At 33.1% G+C, this 18,959-nt stretch overlaps 2 long non-coding RNA genes across 2 annotated transcripts in view; one reads left to right on the forward strand and one right to left on the reverse strand.

The window, feature by feature from the left end:
- Positions 1-18,959, reverse strand: part of si:ch211-147m20.3 — an 88,893-nt gene that overhangs the window by 40,532 nt on the left and 29,402 nt on the right. The gene's annotated exons all lie outside the window — the stretch shown is intronic.
- The window catches only part of LOC141378832 (uncharacterized), a 41,731-nt gene continuing 24,559 nt past the window's right edge, over positions 1,788-18,959 (forward strand). The window contains exons 1-2 of the long non-coding RNA XR_012394319.1: positions 1,788-2,057; positions 7,911-7,967. This is a non-coding gene — a long non-coding RNA (uncharacterized lncRNA). The remainder of the gene's footprint in view (positions 2,058-7,910; positions 7,968-18,959) is intronic.

An 18,959-nucleotide genomic window follows, 5' to 3' on the forward strand; every position in this document is an offset into this window, starting at 1 on the left:
TCGCCATTTTCATTCATTAATTTATTCATTTTCTTATCGGCTTAGTCCCTTTATTAATCCAGGGTCGCCACAGCGGAATGAACCGCCAACCTATCCAGCAAGTTTTTATGCAGCGGATGCCCTTCCAGCCGCAACCCATCTCTGGGAAACATCCACACACACATTCACACACACTCTCATACACTACGGACAATTTAGCCTACCTAATTCACCTGTACCGCATGTCTTTGGACTGTAGGGGAATCCGGAGCACCCGGAGGAAACCCACGCGAAGGCAGGGAGAACATGCAAACTCCACACAGAAATGCCAACTGAGCCGAGGTTCAAACCAGCGACCCAGCGACCTTCTTGCTGTGAGGTGACAGCACTACCTACTCCGCCACTGCCTCGCCCCATTCGCCATTTTGACAGTTACAATTTTCCACCATTCATTCTCACACATACACTACGGCCAATTTAGCTTATTCAATTGACTTGTAACGCATGTCTTTGAACAGTGGGGAAAACCGAAACACCCGGATAAAACCCACGCGAACACAGAGAGACCATGCAAACTCCACAAAGAAACACCAGCTGACATAGCCAGGCCTCAAACCAGTGACCTTCTTGCTGTGAGGCGACAGTGCTAACCACTGAGCCACTGTACCACCCAGTGCTGAAGTTTAATTATTCAATATGATTTTAATATTTGGAGATTTTTGATGTAGAAGTAAAATAAAGTCCTACACATATATAAAATCATATACTTTATAAAATAAGCATGACATTTTTTTTTTTTTTTTTTTTTTACCTGGGTATGTGTAATTACTTTGTAAAGCAAAATAATTGATGTTATATTTAGCACATACCTTATTTTTAAATAATAAAAAAAAATCTATACTACATAAAAAACAAATGAGTCAGTTGTCATGGCATTCTCCACCCTACATGCATTTGGCCACAGTGTTGATGTTCACAACTCAATATTTGGGAAACAGGTTCATTTTGGTCAGATAACAAGCATCCCCATGGGAATAAACTTTGTAAGATTATCTAGCTTGTTAGATTTATGCGTGTAATTCGATCCTCTCAGCAGCTCACAATGAGTTCATTAATTGTTGAAAGACGATCATTTAAAAGTTTGCACACAGTGCTGTGATGAGTGGATGAGAAAGCACTCACTTTAAAAACAAATGACAGTTTAATACAGTAAGTGTGTTCCAATTAAAATATAGCACTTTTACAATAAAGAGCTGACTTAATGAAGATGCAGAAAATCCTCGATTGAAGGACACAAAGTCCTTCATGGGCAATAAGCAGTAGATTATCGTATTGTTTTAATTGTACTTAACTAATTTTACACACATTTCTTTCTTTATGATTTTATTTATTTATTTTTTTGGTTTCATTTTTGCTTTCTTATTATTATATATATATTTCTTCTTATTATATGCATTTTAATCCCAATGAATGATTTTTTTTCCTATTTCAAATAAAGCCTGATTTAAAAAAAAAAAGTGTTTCACAAAGTGACAGAACAAATCAAATTTCTATAATGCATTTCCCATTGCTATCTCACTTCTGAAATAAACAATATGCCGCTCAAACATTAAATCTGATTTATCGCCATTGTGACGACCAAAGCTCCATTTTCAGGGGTGAAAGGCTCCCCTGTTGCAGCACAGTCGAGTCCTTGTAGTGCTGAAGGTGTTCTAAATTGGGAAAAGCCAAGCAGTGCCAATGTGAGGTTGAAGCTCTGCATTGGCCAGGGAACTTGCGTGCCGCCCCTGGGGGCCGCATGGCACGGCACATCTGACAGCGGAAGCATGTGGCATACGCAGGCCGTTATGGATAGAGCTGGGCGATGGGGGACTTTGCTCCGCCGCTCCCTGCCGTGCTCACTGACGGCCTCATCCGTTTCTCCAGCCCTGCCCTAATAGATCTGCAATGCCTTCCATTCCAATTAAAAGGCCCGGACGCCCTATTTGTCAAAGGACGGAAGGGACAACGAGAGAGGGGTGCTTAGCATTAGTTTTTGGAGTAATTGCCAGCCAAAACGTTGCAAATGGGAGAGAAAAGTTAGTACTGTAAAGCTGGATAGCTCTGGTGATTATTTCTGCCTTTTTTTTTTTTTAGGTTTGGCTTGGCTTGGCTGATTTTTTTTTTTCTTTTCCAGTGAGCTTGAGCTCATAATGTAATTTCACAGCAGTGCAATCACTGAGGTTTGTAAGTGTTTAATTCTAATTAAAGTGTGAGGAAATAGCTGGAAGACGTTTCACCACAAAATATCTTGCACACGGGGTGGAAGAGTTCATGTACCGCAGTTGAACTTCTGAGCGAAAAATCTTTACAGCAGACACACTGGATTCTAGGAAAAACAGATTATGTGGGTGACGCTAGCCTAAGAGTGCCAATTTAACCATACACACATAACTGCCATTTATCTTATGATTATTAAGTTGAATCTCAGTTTAACCAAAAGAATATAACTGCATATAGTACGCAGAAAAGATGGATGGCTACACTAGCATAACTCATGCACATATGCGCATTGGAGAGGAGCAAAGTTTATTACTTTTTTCCCCCCTTTTCTTTTCTTTTTTTTTTTTTTTTTTTGTTATGTGTGTTTCTGTTCATGTCGGTGGACGGGGAATTTCTTTCTATGGTTTAATTCAACAATAACATTTCCGATCAGGGTCTTGGGCATCTCAAGGGCATTCCTGGTGAAATTACTGGGACTCTGCACCATTTATCATAGCCTGACATGTGTCATGTTCCAGACTCCGGTGTGTAGAGGTTACAGCTGAAGACAGCTCCTTCTTTGTTGAGCAGCCATCAAAGACAACATCGCTTATTTATTTTTCCCCCCAAAAAGAGGAGCGAAAGAAATAAGAACAAGTTTAATCTTTTAAATAATAAAAACGAATTAATTAAACTATATATACATTAAATTAAAATGTATATATAAAATAGACCCCTAAATAATTAACAATGAAAAGAAGAAGAGTCAGCACATTGTAACAACATTATGCTTAAGGCAAATAGCTTGGTAGATAATATTAAACTAATGAATGCTAGGTTATTTAAACCCAATTCTGGGCATAATACGGACTATACCTGGGGTATTTTTTAATCAAATGAATAGGACTAAATTCAGTCGGGTTAATTCATATTTTACCCAATTTGGGTTTAAATAAAATCCAGCATTTCTTAGCTTGTACCCTTTCAATCTCACAGAATAACAAAGGCATATGAGCAAGCAAAATTAAATATTAGGATGAAAAAAGTACATCAAATCCTCATACAAAATAAATAAGCAACCAAAATAAGCACCATATGTTATGTAGCTTTAACTGTTTTGGAGAACCATAGTCTGTTTTAAAACTCTTGGGTCATTTTAAGAGTTATTTTTTAAATCGCTGCGCTCTATTAAATGACCATTTGTAGATGTAGACTTGGATCATGACTGTTGGCTTGTTTAGCCACGATAATGAGCACTAAAGAATGTTTCATTGAAAGGTGCTATTGTTGCCTATATGCTTACAACACCTCTTGGCGTTATTCTTGAATAACGGAGCACTGAATAATCCCTCACGGCACATAAAATATAACACTATTGTGTGAAAGCATGGCAGTTGAAAAACAGCCCTCCTTGTAAGGCATTGATTCGTTGTAACAATCTTCTGTAGTCTCACGCTGGCATCAGAAGAGGCTGGTTCAGGGGCTGAGTTTAGGCCTTCCTGACGCTTCATTTGGAATTCTGGCATTGTTCCCATTCTGCAAAGCTTTGCTGATGTTTTTTTCTTTTGGCGGTTATAAATGATAATAATTAAAGGAAAATATACAATAATTAGTCACACCAGGTTTTTCCATCTGGTAGTACCTGAAAGATGTTATCACTGGTGTCTCAGGGAGCAGGAGTGATCTGGGTTCAATACAAGTTAAGCTCTAGTTTCCACAGAATTTGTGCCAAAATGTTGATCATAAATACTTTTAATATTAACTAAATACTTTATTTATTAAGTATATACTTATTAAGCCCTTTTTAGTTGTTAGTAAAAACAAATTGTTGCTTTAGTGATGCATGTGATGGGTTTGAAAACAAGAAATGTGGTCCGCATTGTTTTTCTTTTTTTTTTTATGTTTTTGTTTTGAATTATAAAGTAGCTGCATGATTAATCCCTGAAAGATTGCAATCTCGATTCAGCAATCATGTACTCCTAATTCTAAAAGGTTGTGATTATGTTTAATAAATCTTTGACATTCACATTAGAACATTCAAATCTTTGTTCGACCCAGAGGGACAAGTTGTCATGTATGGCTAATAAAGCTTCAGTCTTTACAAATAGTCACAGAAACACTTTCATATAGTTTGTAGTTTGAAAATAAACCCTGATGTCTAAGAGAGCAATCAACACTGTTAAGACAATCACTGTCGATAAACATCCTTCTTATACTCAAAGTTATTTGTTCAATAGATTCATTTAAATGCTGATTCATCTAGTAATGGATGAGCTATTTAAAAATTTATTAAACCTGAGATTTTTTTAAATAATTTCAATTATACAGTAATATAGCTTTCAGACTCTAGTCTTATTTAAATTTTCACAGAATAACATTTTTTTTTAACTAATTTTAACTTGGCTTAAAATTTTAAAGCAACCAACTTTAGCAGTCAAGTCAGAAGTCTTCAGGAGTCACCTTAAATCGAGTCAAGTGCAGTACTTAAGTTAAAAGTTGATTCAACTCAAAATTTTAAACTCAACTTTAACTTTACTCAACTTTAAATTGAGTCTTTAAACTTTATATATATTTTTCATTTTTTATTACAGCGTAGTTTGTAGTTTGGATATAAACCCTATGTCTAAGGGGGCAATAAAATTCAATAGATTCTTCTAAACTGCTGATTAATTTAGTAAGAAGTGAGCTATTTAATCATTTGTTAAAACAGATTTAGCTTTTAAATTTTTCAATATTTAGGGCCCTATCATACACCCAGCGCAATGCGGCGCGAGGCGTGACGCAATAGTTATTTGCTAGTTTCAGCTCGGCGCAAGAGACGTTTTGCAGCACGCTGTTTAAATAGCAAATGCATTTGCGCTCATATGTGCACCCATAGGCGTTCTGGTCAAAAAGGAGACGTGTTGAGGTGCATTGCTGGCACATAGCTATTTTGAGAAACTATAATAGATTGTTCAATAGACCAGAACAAAGCCAGTCTAAAGTCCAGCACAGAGCGCGTTAGATGTGTGCCTTGCTTACACATACAGACAGGATGTAGGCTACAGCAATAAGCAAATATCTTTAAATATAAAAAAATTAATTAAAATATTAAGGATATATATAGGATATAAATATAAAGGATTAAAATATTACAAAACATTTTCTACCCTACATGAATATAAAAACCAAACTTTCATGCCTTCTTCATCTCGAGAGGCTTTTTCAGTTTATTCATAACAATTTGCTTTTGTATACGGTTTATCATTATAAGCAGATTTATTATTAATTGCATTTGTATATTTGTTTTATTAAAAACAAGCTTAGTTTTTCCCACATGTCAGGTTTTAGACAATATGGGGCACAGCATGTGTATTTGGATATAACTCAGTTTTTTGACCATACTTCGTTATTATCGTTCATTAATTCATTTGCTGGAAATTAGAACTGAATTTAGAAATAAATTTGAAACAAATCTTTGTGCTTAACAAACAAAATTAATTATTTATAGGCTAATGGACGTCTGTGCGTCCAACACGTTTTCTATACATGAGAGTGAAAGCGAAAGTAAATAATGAGGAGGCTCAGCTCGTCTCTCATTCTCACGCTATAGATGCTCTGTTAAACTGTTTTCTTGTTAGTAAAATGCTAAGTTTTTTAACTTACAAAGTCCGTCACGTAAATAGTAAATGCGCTTTGGCACGACGTAACTGACTCTTAAAGGGAATGGGAGATGAGAGTCTGATTGGTTTATTGTCAAAACACACCTATAACTCATTAAGAAAATAAGCTCAACCCTTTTAGACCATGCGCTACAACGCAAAGTGGATTTTTCCGTCCTTAAATTAGCAAAAGTGGATTCGGACACGCCCTTAATGCTTTTGCACCCTGCGCTTTGCACTCTGCGCATGGATCATCAAAATAGAGCCCTTAGTTTGTTTTTTTTTAAATTATCAGAGAAACACTTTGAAACAGTTTGTAGTTTGGATATAAACTTTGATCAAAATCACCTTTTGACACTCCAAATAAAGGTTGTCACGATTACATTAAGGCAACAGTTTTCGACAGCTATTTGTTCAATACATTATTTGCTCAATAAAAATTCTTCAAAAATGCTGATTCATCTAGTAAAGGGTGAGCTATTTAATCATTAAAAATTAGATTTAAAAAAATAATATCTTCAATTATACAACCATATAAACTTGAATCGAACACATTGCGAACTACTTTAATGTTGTTTTGTTAAGATGTCTATGAGAACTGTGTGAAAGTTCTGATATCTTTCATAAACAAAAAGCTACATGATTCTGGATAATGCTTTAAGAAGCAATTGGGTTACACAAGAACATTTAACATGTGTATTAGCTTATTTACACAGCAATAACTTTTTGGGGGCATGAAAAGGCAAACTTTGGAAAACAAAAAAAAAATGAAATTTTAGAAGAAAAATACACTTTTGTCTAACAATACAATTCTGTTCAGCGTATACAACTAAATTTATGATTTTGTGAAAACCATGATGTTATGCATGTAGCCACGCATGAATACTTGGCAACCAAAATGACTGTGAAGGCCTAAAGGCACATAGTAATATCACCAACTACAGGCCTGGCATGCATAATAAAATGCAGAAAAGAAACAATGTTTTATGTGGGATGATTTTGGGAGTATCATGACTAAAACCTTAATATATGAAATATAAAAAAATATTACATTTTAACTTTGATTTAATGTTTACAATGCAAATCCAAGTAGATCCACTTATTTGGTAAACACAGCAAGTCTCTCTATACCATATCTACACTGCAAAACCCATAATTCATTTATTCATTCATTTTATTTTCGACTCACTCCCTTTATTAATCCGGGGTCGCCACAGCGGAATGAACTGCCAACGTATCCAGCACATTTTTACACAGCAGATGCCCTTTCTGCTGCAACCCATCTCTGGGAAACATTCACACACATTTATTCACGCTCATACACTACGGACAATTTAGCCTACCCAATTCACCTGTACCACATGTATTTGGACTATGGGGTAACCTGAACACCCGGAGGAAACCCACGCGAACCAAAACCCAACTGCCAACTTTATCAAATGAAATGAGTGTACAGTAGTTAAGTCAAAATTTACTGAAAGTGAATTCTACTCATTTGAAAAGAGTTTTAAACTCAGTGTTGAAGGTAATGAGTTAATTAAATGTAACTTTAATGGAGTAAGTTCACAGTACTCCTATAGATTAGTTTAAATCAAACGGTTTGTAGCAATCAGTTCCTCAAACGGTTCGAGTTGCCTTAACGTATTGGGTTTTACAGTATTCAGTTGGTTTGAGTTCTCTTCATTTATCAAGTTTTACTGTGCTCAAATTTTCATATTAGTTAATTAATTAGTTATTTATTTAAAAACAGAATAAATGTACACACATTTACACAAATAAATAAATAAATAAATAAATAAATAAATAAATAAATAAATAAACAAACAAACAAACATAATGATGACCCTAAAATGTGCCAGAAATCTGCGCATTCAGGTTCCATGTGGGCCTTGTTATTAGCCAAAAAATGTTGTCAATAGATTACCTTGCATTTATCTTTAAATTTGTTTAACAATGTGTGTTAAAAAATATCAAGCATGTCTGTGTTTTTTTTTTTTTTTTTTTCAGAACAAAAAAATAAATGAATAAGATATAAAATGTTTTTCATAGGTTTTTAGTCAGCTTCAGCACCAGGCTGTGGAGGCTCAAAACTAGTAGTCACAACAGGTGAAGAAATCATTACTTTTGTCAATGGTGTCCAAGTGATCTTGATTGATCTGAGATGTCTTATGTTGTGACCAGTCACTTTCTTCATAGGATTAATGAGACCCCTCCAGTCTGTTCAATACACGTGTCAATTAGAGACTTACACCGGCATTACAGCAGCACATTCTGACTCCCACAACAGCTCAACATTTGCAATCCGTCCTCCAGGAATAATTTATTTAAACATTAGTTCATGCAAAATAAACAGATCAGGATTTAAACTAATCCACTGTTTACTAATAACACAAAATTCCAGCTTTTTTGGGTACAAGTGTCAGCAGAAATGAATTCATCTAAAGGCCATTGCTATCAGTAATAGTGTATTATGTAAGAAGATTTCAAAATCCATAAGTAACGACTGCATTACAGCTTTGCGCACATAAACTGGTCGCTTCTCCGAGTACTAAGCGATTTCCACACTGGCCCACCTTCAAGAAATGAATGTGATATGTCATTGTTTAGGAAGTGCATCAGTAATTGCTGACATGGTAAAATGTAAAATACTGCCAGGAATTAGTGTGTGTGTGTGGGGGGGGGGGGGTGGGGGGGGGGGGGGGGGGGGTTTGGGGACATATAAAATTAATTAAATCCTCCAGCGCATTATTTATAACTTAATATAATATAGTGGAGCATTTTTAAATAGCACTGTATTTGCACATTTCAGAGATACTAAAAGACAAATGACTAATTATGCATAAAAAAGGGGCCTTTTGGTGATGGAGGCATGTAAAATAAATTACAGACGTAGCTTCTTATAAATGATCAAAATGTGGTTTTAAATATTGTTTGGAGAATTGCCATGGTGACCAAAGCTTGTCTAATATCTTTCTCGGTACGAGCAGCTCATTACACGACACAACAGCTCTTTTTCAAAGTGCTGAGTGCCAGATTAATATATATTAGGAATTGGTGAGGCAGCCCTCATTGTGCTAAGAAGAATGGAGGAAACTTCTCCCAGGCATTTACATGTGCATTCAAATTGGCTGTCATTACAGAGAGTAACAGCTTAACAAATGCTATACATCAGATTCTCCCTTTCTGACAGAGACACAACTTGTAATCATGTGTTTTGTCAAGCGGCCTCCTTTTCAGCCAGCGTGTGCAGGCAAATTGTAAATTGATGAATAAAATTAAAGGGATGGTTCACCCAAAAATGAAAATTCTGTCATAATTTATTCATTTTTCACAAAACTGTTTTTTTTTTGTTTTTTGTTTTTTGCAAAAAGTTATTAAAAAAAATGTTTGCAATTAGTAGCCATTGGCTTTAATAGTATTTGTTTTTCCTAATATGGAAGTCAATGGTTACTGGTTATAACATTCATCAAAATATATTATTTTGTGTTCAATACAAATAAAAAATTAAAAAGAAACTTATAAAAGGTTTGGATGTGAGGGTAAGTAAATAATTGATACAAACCTAAAGGAATCATGTTCTTCTGCTAAATATAAAATAAGAAGATTTAAATGATGACAGATTTTTTTGGGGTGAAAAACTTAATTAATAGATAAATAAATACATAGAACATATTTTTTGTTGTTTAAAAACAAAAACTGCATAATAAAAATAACCTGATATGAAATAACTTAAAAAATGTGGTGAAAAATATTAATTCAGTCATTTTCCTTTGGCTTAGTCTCTCTACTTTATCAGGGGTCGCCACTGCGGAATGAACCGCCAACTTCCCAGCACTGGGAAACACCCATACACACTCATTCACAGACACACACACACATACACTATGGACAATTTAGCTTATTCAATTAACCTATAGCGCATGTCTTTGAAGAAACCGGAGCGAACATGGGGAGAACATAAAAATTCAAACAGAAATGCCAACTGGCCCAGCCGGGGCTCAAACCAGCAACCTTCTTGCTGTGATCCGACAGTTCTAACCACTGAGCCACAGTATGGAAAATAATAAAAATTTAAAGCGTCAATGATATTTCATGGAAATTTCTACTTTTCATTCAACGGTGTCATATTTCAATATTTACAAATCTACATTTTGTTTATTAAAAGTAAGTGAATGCATTGCAATGAGCAAGTTATCTGGCACAGTAATTACTACTATTTATTAATAGAGCTATTAGTATAATGTAATGTTAATCCATGTAAATAGTACACATTATTAAAGTTGTATTTACAAATATAATCTAATATGTATTTTCATGTTAACTAACATACATGTAGTTTATTACAGGTAATACTAACAAATTAAACTTTATTGATTGTCGTTTTTTCTAGATTTGTACATTTAAAAAGTACTATAAAAAGAGCTATGAATGTAAAAGCAATATTTGAGTAATTGAAATTTCAGTAATACAAACAATAACAGACTATAATCAGAAACAACTAGAAAAAAGTCATTAAAATTCATTGGTAATAAGAACCTTGAAAAACATCCAGTTTCTGGGGCATTCAAATTATTTTATTCCGATTATTTTAATTACAATTATTTTAATATCATGTCCCCTTTTAGTTGTTTTGGAATAATAAAAAAAAAGTCAGCAGCTTTGTCATTTTAGCATAAGTAGCAACTGTATTAGTCTTTGAGAATGGTAGGGTGGGGGGCATTTGGAGTCAAAAAGATTGAGAACCACGGATAAAAATGGATCCAGGTGTCTACATATATTTAAAAGAAAAAAATGAACATGCCATCAATGCCCAAATCACAAACACACTACAGTGCATGTGCGTGTGTGAGTTGGAAGGCTGTGTGTCCAGCAATGCCTGTTCATCATTGAAAGATTGCTTGGGCTCAGGCTTAGAGGGATTTAAGCTTTTGGAGATCCGTTCTTAAATTGCTGGCAGTTTCTCTTTGTACATCTCTTTTTCCCTTTTCTCTTCTCTATCTGAAGCTTATATGTACTTTAATCTCAAGTACAAGAAGTGGCTTTTGGTAAGAAAACAGACGCTTCACAAAAGAAAGATTCAAAAAAGAAAACAGTGTCAGCTTTGGCAGGGACTTGACTGAAATGTTGCCACAACTCCAGTACTATAATATGGTTTAAATTTTTATGTTGACATGATTGTATTTATTTTTATTTTTTTCACAATGTATTTATATATTCTATAAATTATGCCTCAAAGTATATATTACATATAATTAAGAAAACAATGCATCTAATAATACAAATAATAATAATAATAATAATAATAATAACTACTATTATTATTATAAATTCATTAGTTAAAATTAAAAATATTAAAAAAAATATTAAATTCTGCAAATAAAATAGTTGCTGCAATAAAATATTACCTTTTTTTAAGATATACAATGCTGTTATGATTGTGAGTGTGTCAAAACTGCATCAATGCACCATTCTTAAAACTCCTTCACACACCTTCATGAGCTCGCCTTCTCGTCTTGTGTTAACACTGCCATGTGTCTTCAGTGCCCTCTGCAGCCAGAAAAGGTGAATGCATGGCTGCACTAAAATACACTTGATACTGCAAAACATATCACTGACTTGCTTTCTTTTACAACAAAGCCAAAAAAGGAATATGTAGCATTTAAAATTACAAAAAGTGGGATGCGAAAAAAAATCTATGTCTATGAAACAAACTTTGAAGGCTTCAACCCTGTCCTACAAGCAGAAAATGAATAAACAATCTAGTAAGTCAACAATGGGACAATATATACACTAGACTATATAATATTGCATTATCAGCTGTACATTCAGTGACCTTAGCTTTCTGATGACTGATATTTCTCACAAACCTGTTTATAACTTCTCAAAGGTCTTGTTTATAACGTCAAACTTGCTTATAACTGAGAAGTTATACTGAAAACATGAGCTCTTGTTTTTTTAGATTAAATTTTGTTCATTTTGCAAGTGTGTGATCTGATCTTCTGTAGTCTTGCAAAAGCCCTGACTTTAACCTAAGTCTCCTTAAGTCACTGCGTAATGCTATCGAAAGGCTTGATAATGATAGTGTAAACAACTGCGCTGCCTTGACATGAGGTCATGGATAACTTAACCTTACCATCTGACAAATTTACTGATTCTGATAGAATTAAGAAGCAGGTGTACTATTTTTAAGAAAGGTTTATACTACAATAAAGGAATTATAAGTATGACTATTAAAAAGGAAAATATTAGGATTAAATAAAATAATATATATTTCTTAAAAATTAAATATTCAAAATGTAATAAAAGATGAATTTACAACATAACAAATTAAATATAATCAATCAATTAAAAATAAATAAATATAAAATACAAATATCAAAAATAAAATACAATGAATAAAATAATAAATAAATATCTTATTAACTATTATTATGATAAAATACAAATAAATAAAATATTAATAATAAAATAAAATAATAATAAAATTAAATTAAAATAAAACACAAATATCAAAAATAAAATACAAATATCAAGAAAATAAAATTAAATAATTAAAAACAAATAAATATAAAATATAAATATCAAAAAATAAAATACAAGAAAATAAAACAATAAAAATATTATTAAATATTATTATAATAAAACACAAATCTAAAAAATAAAATACAAAATCAATAAAATAATAAAAATTACATAAATATAAAATACCAATACTAATAAAATAAAATAAATTTAAAATAAATAAATATAAAATACATATATAAAAAAATACAAGAAAACTAAATAGATATTAAATATTATAATAAAATACAAAAATAAAAAATAAAATACAAATATCAAATAAATAAACATAATATTAAATATTATTTTAAAAAAAAACAAATATAAAAAATAAAATAAAATATCACACAGTAAAGGACGGGCTCAGTTGACCAGCACATAATGAACATGGAGAGGTCTGTTTGTTGTGAAAGACTCTAGTATGATGGAGAGAACTTTGTGAAATGTAGGCTTGAGAAAGGGTCAAAGAGGTCATTTTCACCGGATTCCCACCTCTCCTCTGGCACATCACTCAAAACAGATTGGGATGCCAATCATGCACACAGCTGGCGTCATTGTCCTACTGCAGCCAGACATATCTCTCTTCAACACACACACACACACACATTCTCTATCTCTCTCTCTCTCTCTTCCGCTCAAGTTGCCATAGTAACTAATATCTAAGTCTGCTCTTACACCGGTCCTGTTATTATACGAGTTATCACTTGTTGAGTTTGCTGTTTCTTTGACTTGGTAAACACTAAGCAATAGTGTAGTTATCTTGTTTATTCAGTTCATTTATACTGACAGAATTACATGGAGAAGGCTAAAAAATAGTAGTAATTGCTATTTAATGAAAGACAGCTTTGTTGGACAGACAGACAGATATGTAGACAGATAGAAAGACCAACAGACAGACTTTTTTTTGCAATTATATGAGCTCATCTAGTCATCTGCTACTTTAAGTGTTGGTAGTGAGAGAGACATACAAAGTAGCATCAGATCAGATGAAGCAGATGTTGTCACTTTTAATGACATCATAGATTACCCCAGAGCTTAGTCCAGTTCTTTCTTCCCATGTGTTTCAGAGGCTCGGCAAAAGGCGAGAGGCTCAACTACTGAGTCCTGGCTTGCGGCTCCCAGTAGACTCTTCAAAAACGCCTTTAAGAAAAGTCTTTCAATGCGACAGACTTCACTATCCTTTGCCTTTCACTCTCGTTCTTTTCCCATGCACCAGACCATTCTCCTGGTGGTAGCCTCTCTCCTCAGAAACTTGCATACCAAAGCTAATGACATTACTGTGCGATCAGCCCAGACTGGAGGTTGCTGATGTGTCATTAATAGGAATTTCCCCATCTATTATATCGGCTCCATTAGGCACAATTTTGCATACATCTACTCCTCCTATTCATCCCTGCCTGATAACACTGATACTGATGTCATTCATTGTTAGCTGCCACCATTCAGCCAATGTCCAATTTCTGAGATCTATCCTTGAAAAATTGGTCTATTCACTTCTTTTACACATGCGAATGAAAGACATTTTTGAATGGGAAAATTTGTTTAAAAAAAAAAAAAAAAAAAAAAAGTTATATATATATATATATGTAAAATATATTACATAAAATGCATTAATAAGCAATATCACACCAGTAGTGCTGTTATATGGCTGTATATTGGGACTGCTGGGAGGCGTGCATTGGCTTGAGGCAGGTGTAGTGAACAACTGCTGTTCAATCTGAGCTCGTGTGAGAATGGACCACAGTAGGCATGGTACGATAACCGGTTTCAAGGTTTCTCGTGGTTTAGAAAAGTCAAGGTTTTAAAACCGCTAACATTTTCTGCTAAACCATTCCTAAGGTATATAGTACATCTGGAAAGTATTCATAGCGCTTGACTTTTTCCACATTTTTAATGTTACAGCCTTATTCCAAAATAGATTAAATTAATTTATTTCCTTAAAATTCTACACACAATACCCCATAATGACAATGAGAAAAAATGATTTTTTTGAAATGGTTTCTAATTTATTAATAATAAAAAAACTGGAAAAAATAAATAAAAATAAATAAATAAATTACATGAACATAAGTATTCACTGCTTTTGCTCAATACATTGTTGATGCAGCTTTGGCAGCAATTACAGCCTCAAGTCTTGCCACAAGCAAGGCACACCTTTCTTTGGGAATTGTGCCTATTCCTCTTTGTAGTACCTCTCAAGCTCGAGTTGGATAGGAAGCGACGTTGTACAACCATTTTTAGATCTCTCCAAGGATGTTCAATAGGATTAAGGTCTGGGGTCTGGCTGCGCCACTCAAGGACATTCACTGAGTTGTTGTGAAGCCACTTCATTGATATTTTGGCAGTGTGCTTTGGGTCATTGTCCTGCTGGAAGATGAATCGTCGCCCCAGTCTTGCTGCATTCATCTTTCCCTCTATCCTGACTAGTCTTCCAGTTTCTGCTGCTGAAAAACATCCCCACAGCATGATGCTGCCACCACCATGCTTCACTGTAAAGATGGTATAAGCCTGGTGATGAGCGGTGCCTGATTTTCTCCAAACATAACGCCTGACATTCACTCCAAAAAGTTCAATTTTAGTCTCATCAGACGAGAGAATTTTGTTTATTATGGTCTAAGAGTCCTTCAGATGCTTTTTGGCAAATTCCAGTTGATTAGTGGCTTCTGAAGACAGTTCCTTAGTCTTTGTGCTTGGTTTGTGCTTAGACATGCACTCTCAACCCGGGGAACTTATATAGACAGGTGTTTGCCTTTTCAAATCATGTGCAATCAACTGAATTTACCACAGGTGAACTACAATTAAGCTGCTGAAATGTCTCAAGAATAATTAGTGAAAACAGAATGTACCTGAGTTAGAGCTTCACGGCAAAGGCTGTGAATACTTATGTACATGTGATTTTTCAGGTTTTTATTTTTAATAAATTTCCAACAATTTCAAAAGATTTTTTTTTCGCATTGTCATTATGGGCTATTGTGAGTAGAATTGAGGAAAAAATTCATTTAATCTATTTTGAAATAAGGCTGTAACATAAAAAATGTGGAAAAAGTAAAACGCTATGAATACTTTCCAGATGCACTGTATGTAAGGTTTTTTTTTTATGCGTTTTTAAGTTTTGTAAAGAAATCTGTGTTTTTGAAACTAATAAATATAGCAGATGTCATTGATATATTTATTTGAATTATTTAGTCTGAAATGTTTACTGTTCCAAAATATTATAAATGTTTCTCAAAATAAAATGTGTTTAATGGGGAGTTGTTGTTTTTTACCCAGACATTTAAAAAATAACTTATATTAGAGTAGTAATCACAACACTGTGATACTATGAAAAAAGATTATCATACTGTCAGAAACTTATACCGGCCCATGTCTAGACCACAGACTCACAGCACATGTGAGCATAACATTAAAGTGTCTTATATTTTCATTGTGTTTGTGTGTAAACACAAACTTAACACTTGCGTCTTTGATAGTGCCTCGCACAAGAGCACCAAAAAGAGCACCACAAACTTAACACTTGCGTCTTTGATAGTGCCTCGCACAAGAGCACCAAAAAGAGCACCAAAAAGCGTGTTAACTGTGTATATAAAGTGTGTAGTATAAATCGTTCAAGATACAATAATTTGGTCACACTTTATTTTGATGGTCTGTTAGTTGAATTTAAGTTACACAGCAACTAATTCTCATTAGATTATAAGAAGACTGTTAGATTGAGGTTAGGTTAGGTTTAGTGTTGTTGGCATGTACTTGCAAAGTTTCTTTAAGTCAGTTAAATATCTGTCGAAAGAGCAGTATCAGCGGATTTTAAGCAAACAGTCTACAAATACTCAAATGGACCATCAAAATAAAGTGGAACCAATAATTAAAATTTTTACATGCAACTCATTTATTAATGCAAGTATAAAAGCAGTGGACCAATCAGAATAATTCAGCATTCCAAGTTTCTTTTTATTTCTGATTTAAAGCTTCTGTTCACTTTAAGTTGGCATTTGACGCAAAATGGCAGGAGGAGACCCTTTAGAAACATTTCTGAGTGTTGCATCTCACATTTTTAGATGCATTTTGTGCAAATGACCACAAATGTTGCAATGTTGTGGTCTTTTTATGCCTATTTCTGGTGAGTGTCACATCTGGACTTGGCTGTATTTGTCTTTGCCATTCATGAACTAGACCTCTACATCTGTACCATGACAATTTGGGACTATACACATACTGTTACATATTCTTATATTACTATTATGTAATATTATTTATTACATATTAGTCCTGTATATAATAATTTCAAATATGCTGTGTGTATGTGGTGCAGTGGGTAACACAATTGCCTCACAGCAAGAAGGTCGCTTGTTTGAGCTCTGGCTAGATCACTTGGCATTTCTGTGTGGAGTGTGCATGTTCTTCCCATGTTTGTGTGGGTTTCCTCCGGGGGCTCCGATTTCCCTCACAGTCCAAAAACATGTGCTGTAGGTGAATTGAGTACGCTAAATTGTCTGTAGTGTATGTGTGTCAGTAAGTCAGTAAGTAAACGTGTCAGTTTCTTTCTTCTGTTCAACACAAAATAAGATAATTTGAAGAATGTTGAACTGATAGCCATCAACTCCTGTAATATTTATATTTTTCCTACAAATGCTACCACTTTCCAACATGCTATGCCTTTCACTCACACAGTTTTCCAAGTAAAAAAAAAAAAAAAAAAAAAAGATTTTGTTAGCTCATTTCCTCTAGTGTCTGACAGGAGCTGCAAGTGTCCCCATTTCACTGCAGGGCCCACAGTTACCCAAGCAAAACAAGCCCCACTAATCTGAGAGAGCCTTGACCTCTGTCTATGAACTTTGTCACTGACAACTCCGGGACGTGGTTATTACAGACATTGATTGTAATTGCTTCGTCTGGTATGTGTGCTGATTATTCTTTTGCCAGGCAGCTGAGTCCCTGGAGTAGTGTCAAGTCATTTGAGCCCTTGGTAAAATGTACACATTTCACCTACAGTATGTAACGCCTTCCACTCATCACCATCTTGCCTCCATGCAGCTACCATCCAGGTTGAGCAAGTCAGGTGGAAATAACTGGCGCAGGCGTGACGCACGTGTCAAAAACTATGCACATGATTCAACAAGAAAGTGCCCCCCTCAGAGCTGCATTTCCTGTGAGAGATCCAACCGGCTTCAGTCTAATATCCTGTCCCGGATTAGACCACCACATCACACCAGAAGCAGAGAGATGGAGAGGTGTGATATCATTTGGCCAAAGAGAGTGCCAACAAAGTTTGACAATGTAGTTAAAAGGCCTCAATAATAATAATAATAATAATAATAATAATAATAATAAATAAATAATAATTATTAATATAATAGCAATAATATTTGTTAATAATATTTGATAATAATAATAATAATAATAATAATAATAATAATAATAAATAACAATTATTAATATAATAGCAATAATATTTGATAATAATAATAATAATGATAATAATAATAATAATAATAATAATAATAATAATTATTATTATTATTATTATTAATAAAAAAGCTATAATATTTGATAATAATAATAATATTAATAATAAATAACAATTATTAATATAATAGCAATAATATGTGTTAATAAAATTTGATGATGATAATAATAATACTAATAATAATAATAATATGTTTTGCTTATAATAAAATAATAATTAGCTAATGTTAATAATAATAATTATAATAACTATAATAATAAGAAGAAGAAGAAGAAGAAGAATTATTATTATTATTATTATTATTATTATTATTATTATTATGTTATTATCATCATCATCATCATCATCATCACTAGCTAATAATCATCATCATCATCATCATCATCATCATCATTATTATTATTATTATTATTATTATTGCTAACAACAACACTAATAATAATAATAATAATAATAATAATAATAATAATAATAATAATAATAATATTTTGTTTAGACCTTACTATAAAAGTAATATTAAAGCATGAAGTATTACATATGAAGTATATTTCCAAATATGCAAGTGTGCTTGTGTGTCAGTCTGTTTGTGTGCATCAACAATCCATTCCATTAAAAAAAAAAAAAACTTAACAACAATATATTTATTATAAATTCTCAAATATAAAATGTATTATTATTATTTTCTTTGTTGTGTATGTATGTGTGTGTGTATGTATTTATGGTAAAAATAGTCTGACTTTTATTCACTAAATAAAAAATTTATTAAAAGATAAATAAATAAATAAATGTATTAAATATATAATACATATAATATTCTCAGTTATTTATTAATAGGGTTTATGCAAGTGTTTGACTTTTGTTAAAAGTTTAAATGCTGAGGCTTACAATACTGCAATATAAAATATTTTAATAATAAAAAAATAATTGTAATATTTATTGCTATTAGTAAATATGTAAACATTTATTCAATTTGTAGTCAGCACGGTCCAAAGCTACTTTTAACTATAGGCATGGTATTCTGACAATATGATAACCTTGGATAAAAATATTACAGTATCACTCTATTGTTATTTTGC

Source organism: Danio rerio, chromosome 18, assembly GCF_049306965.1.
Source record: "Danio rerio strain Tuebingen ecotype United States chromosome 18, GRCz12tu, whole genome shotgun sequence".
Lineage (NCBI taxonomy): Eukaryota > Metazoa > Chordata > Actinopteri > Cypriniformes > Danionidae > Danio > Danio rerio.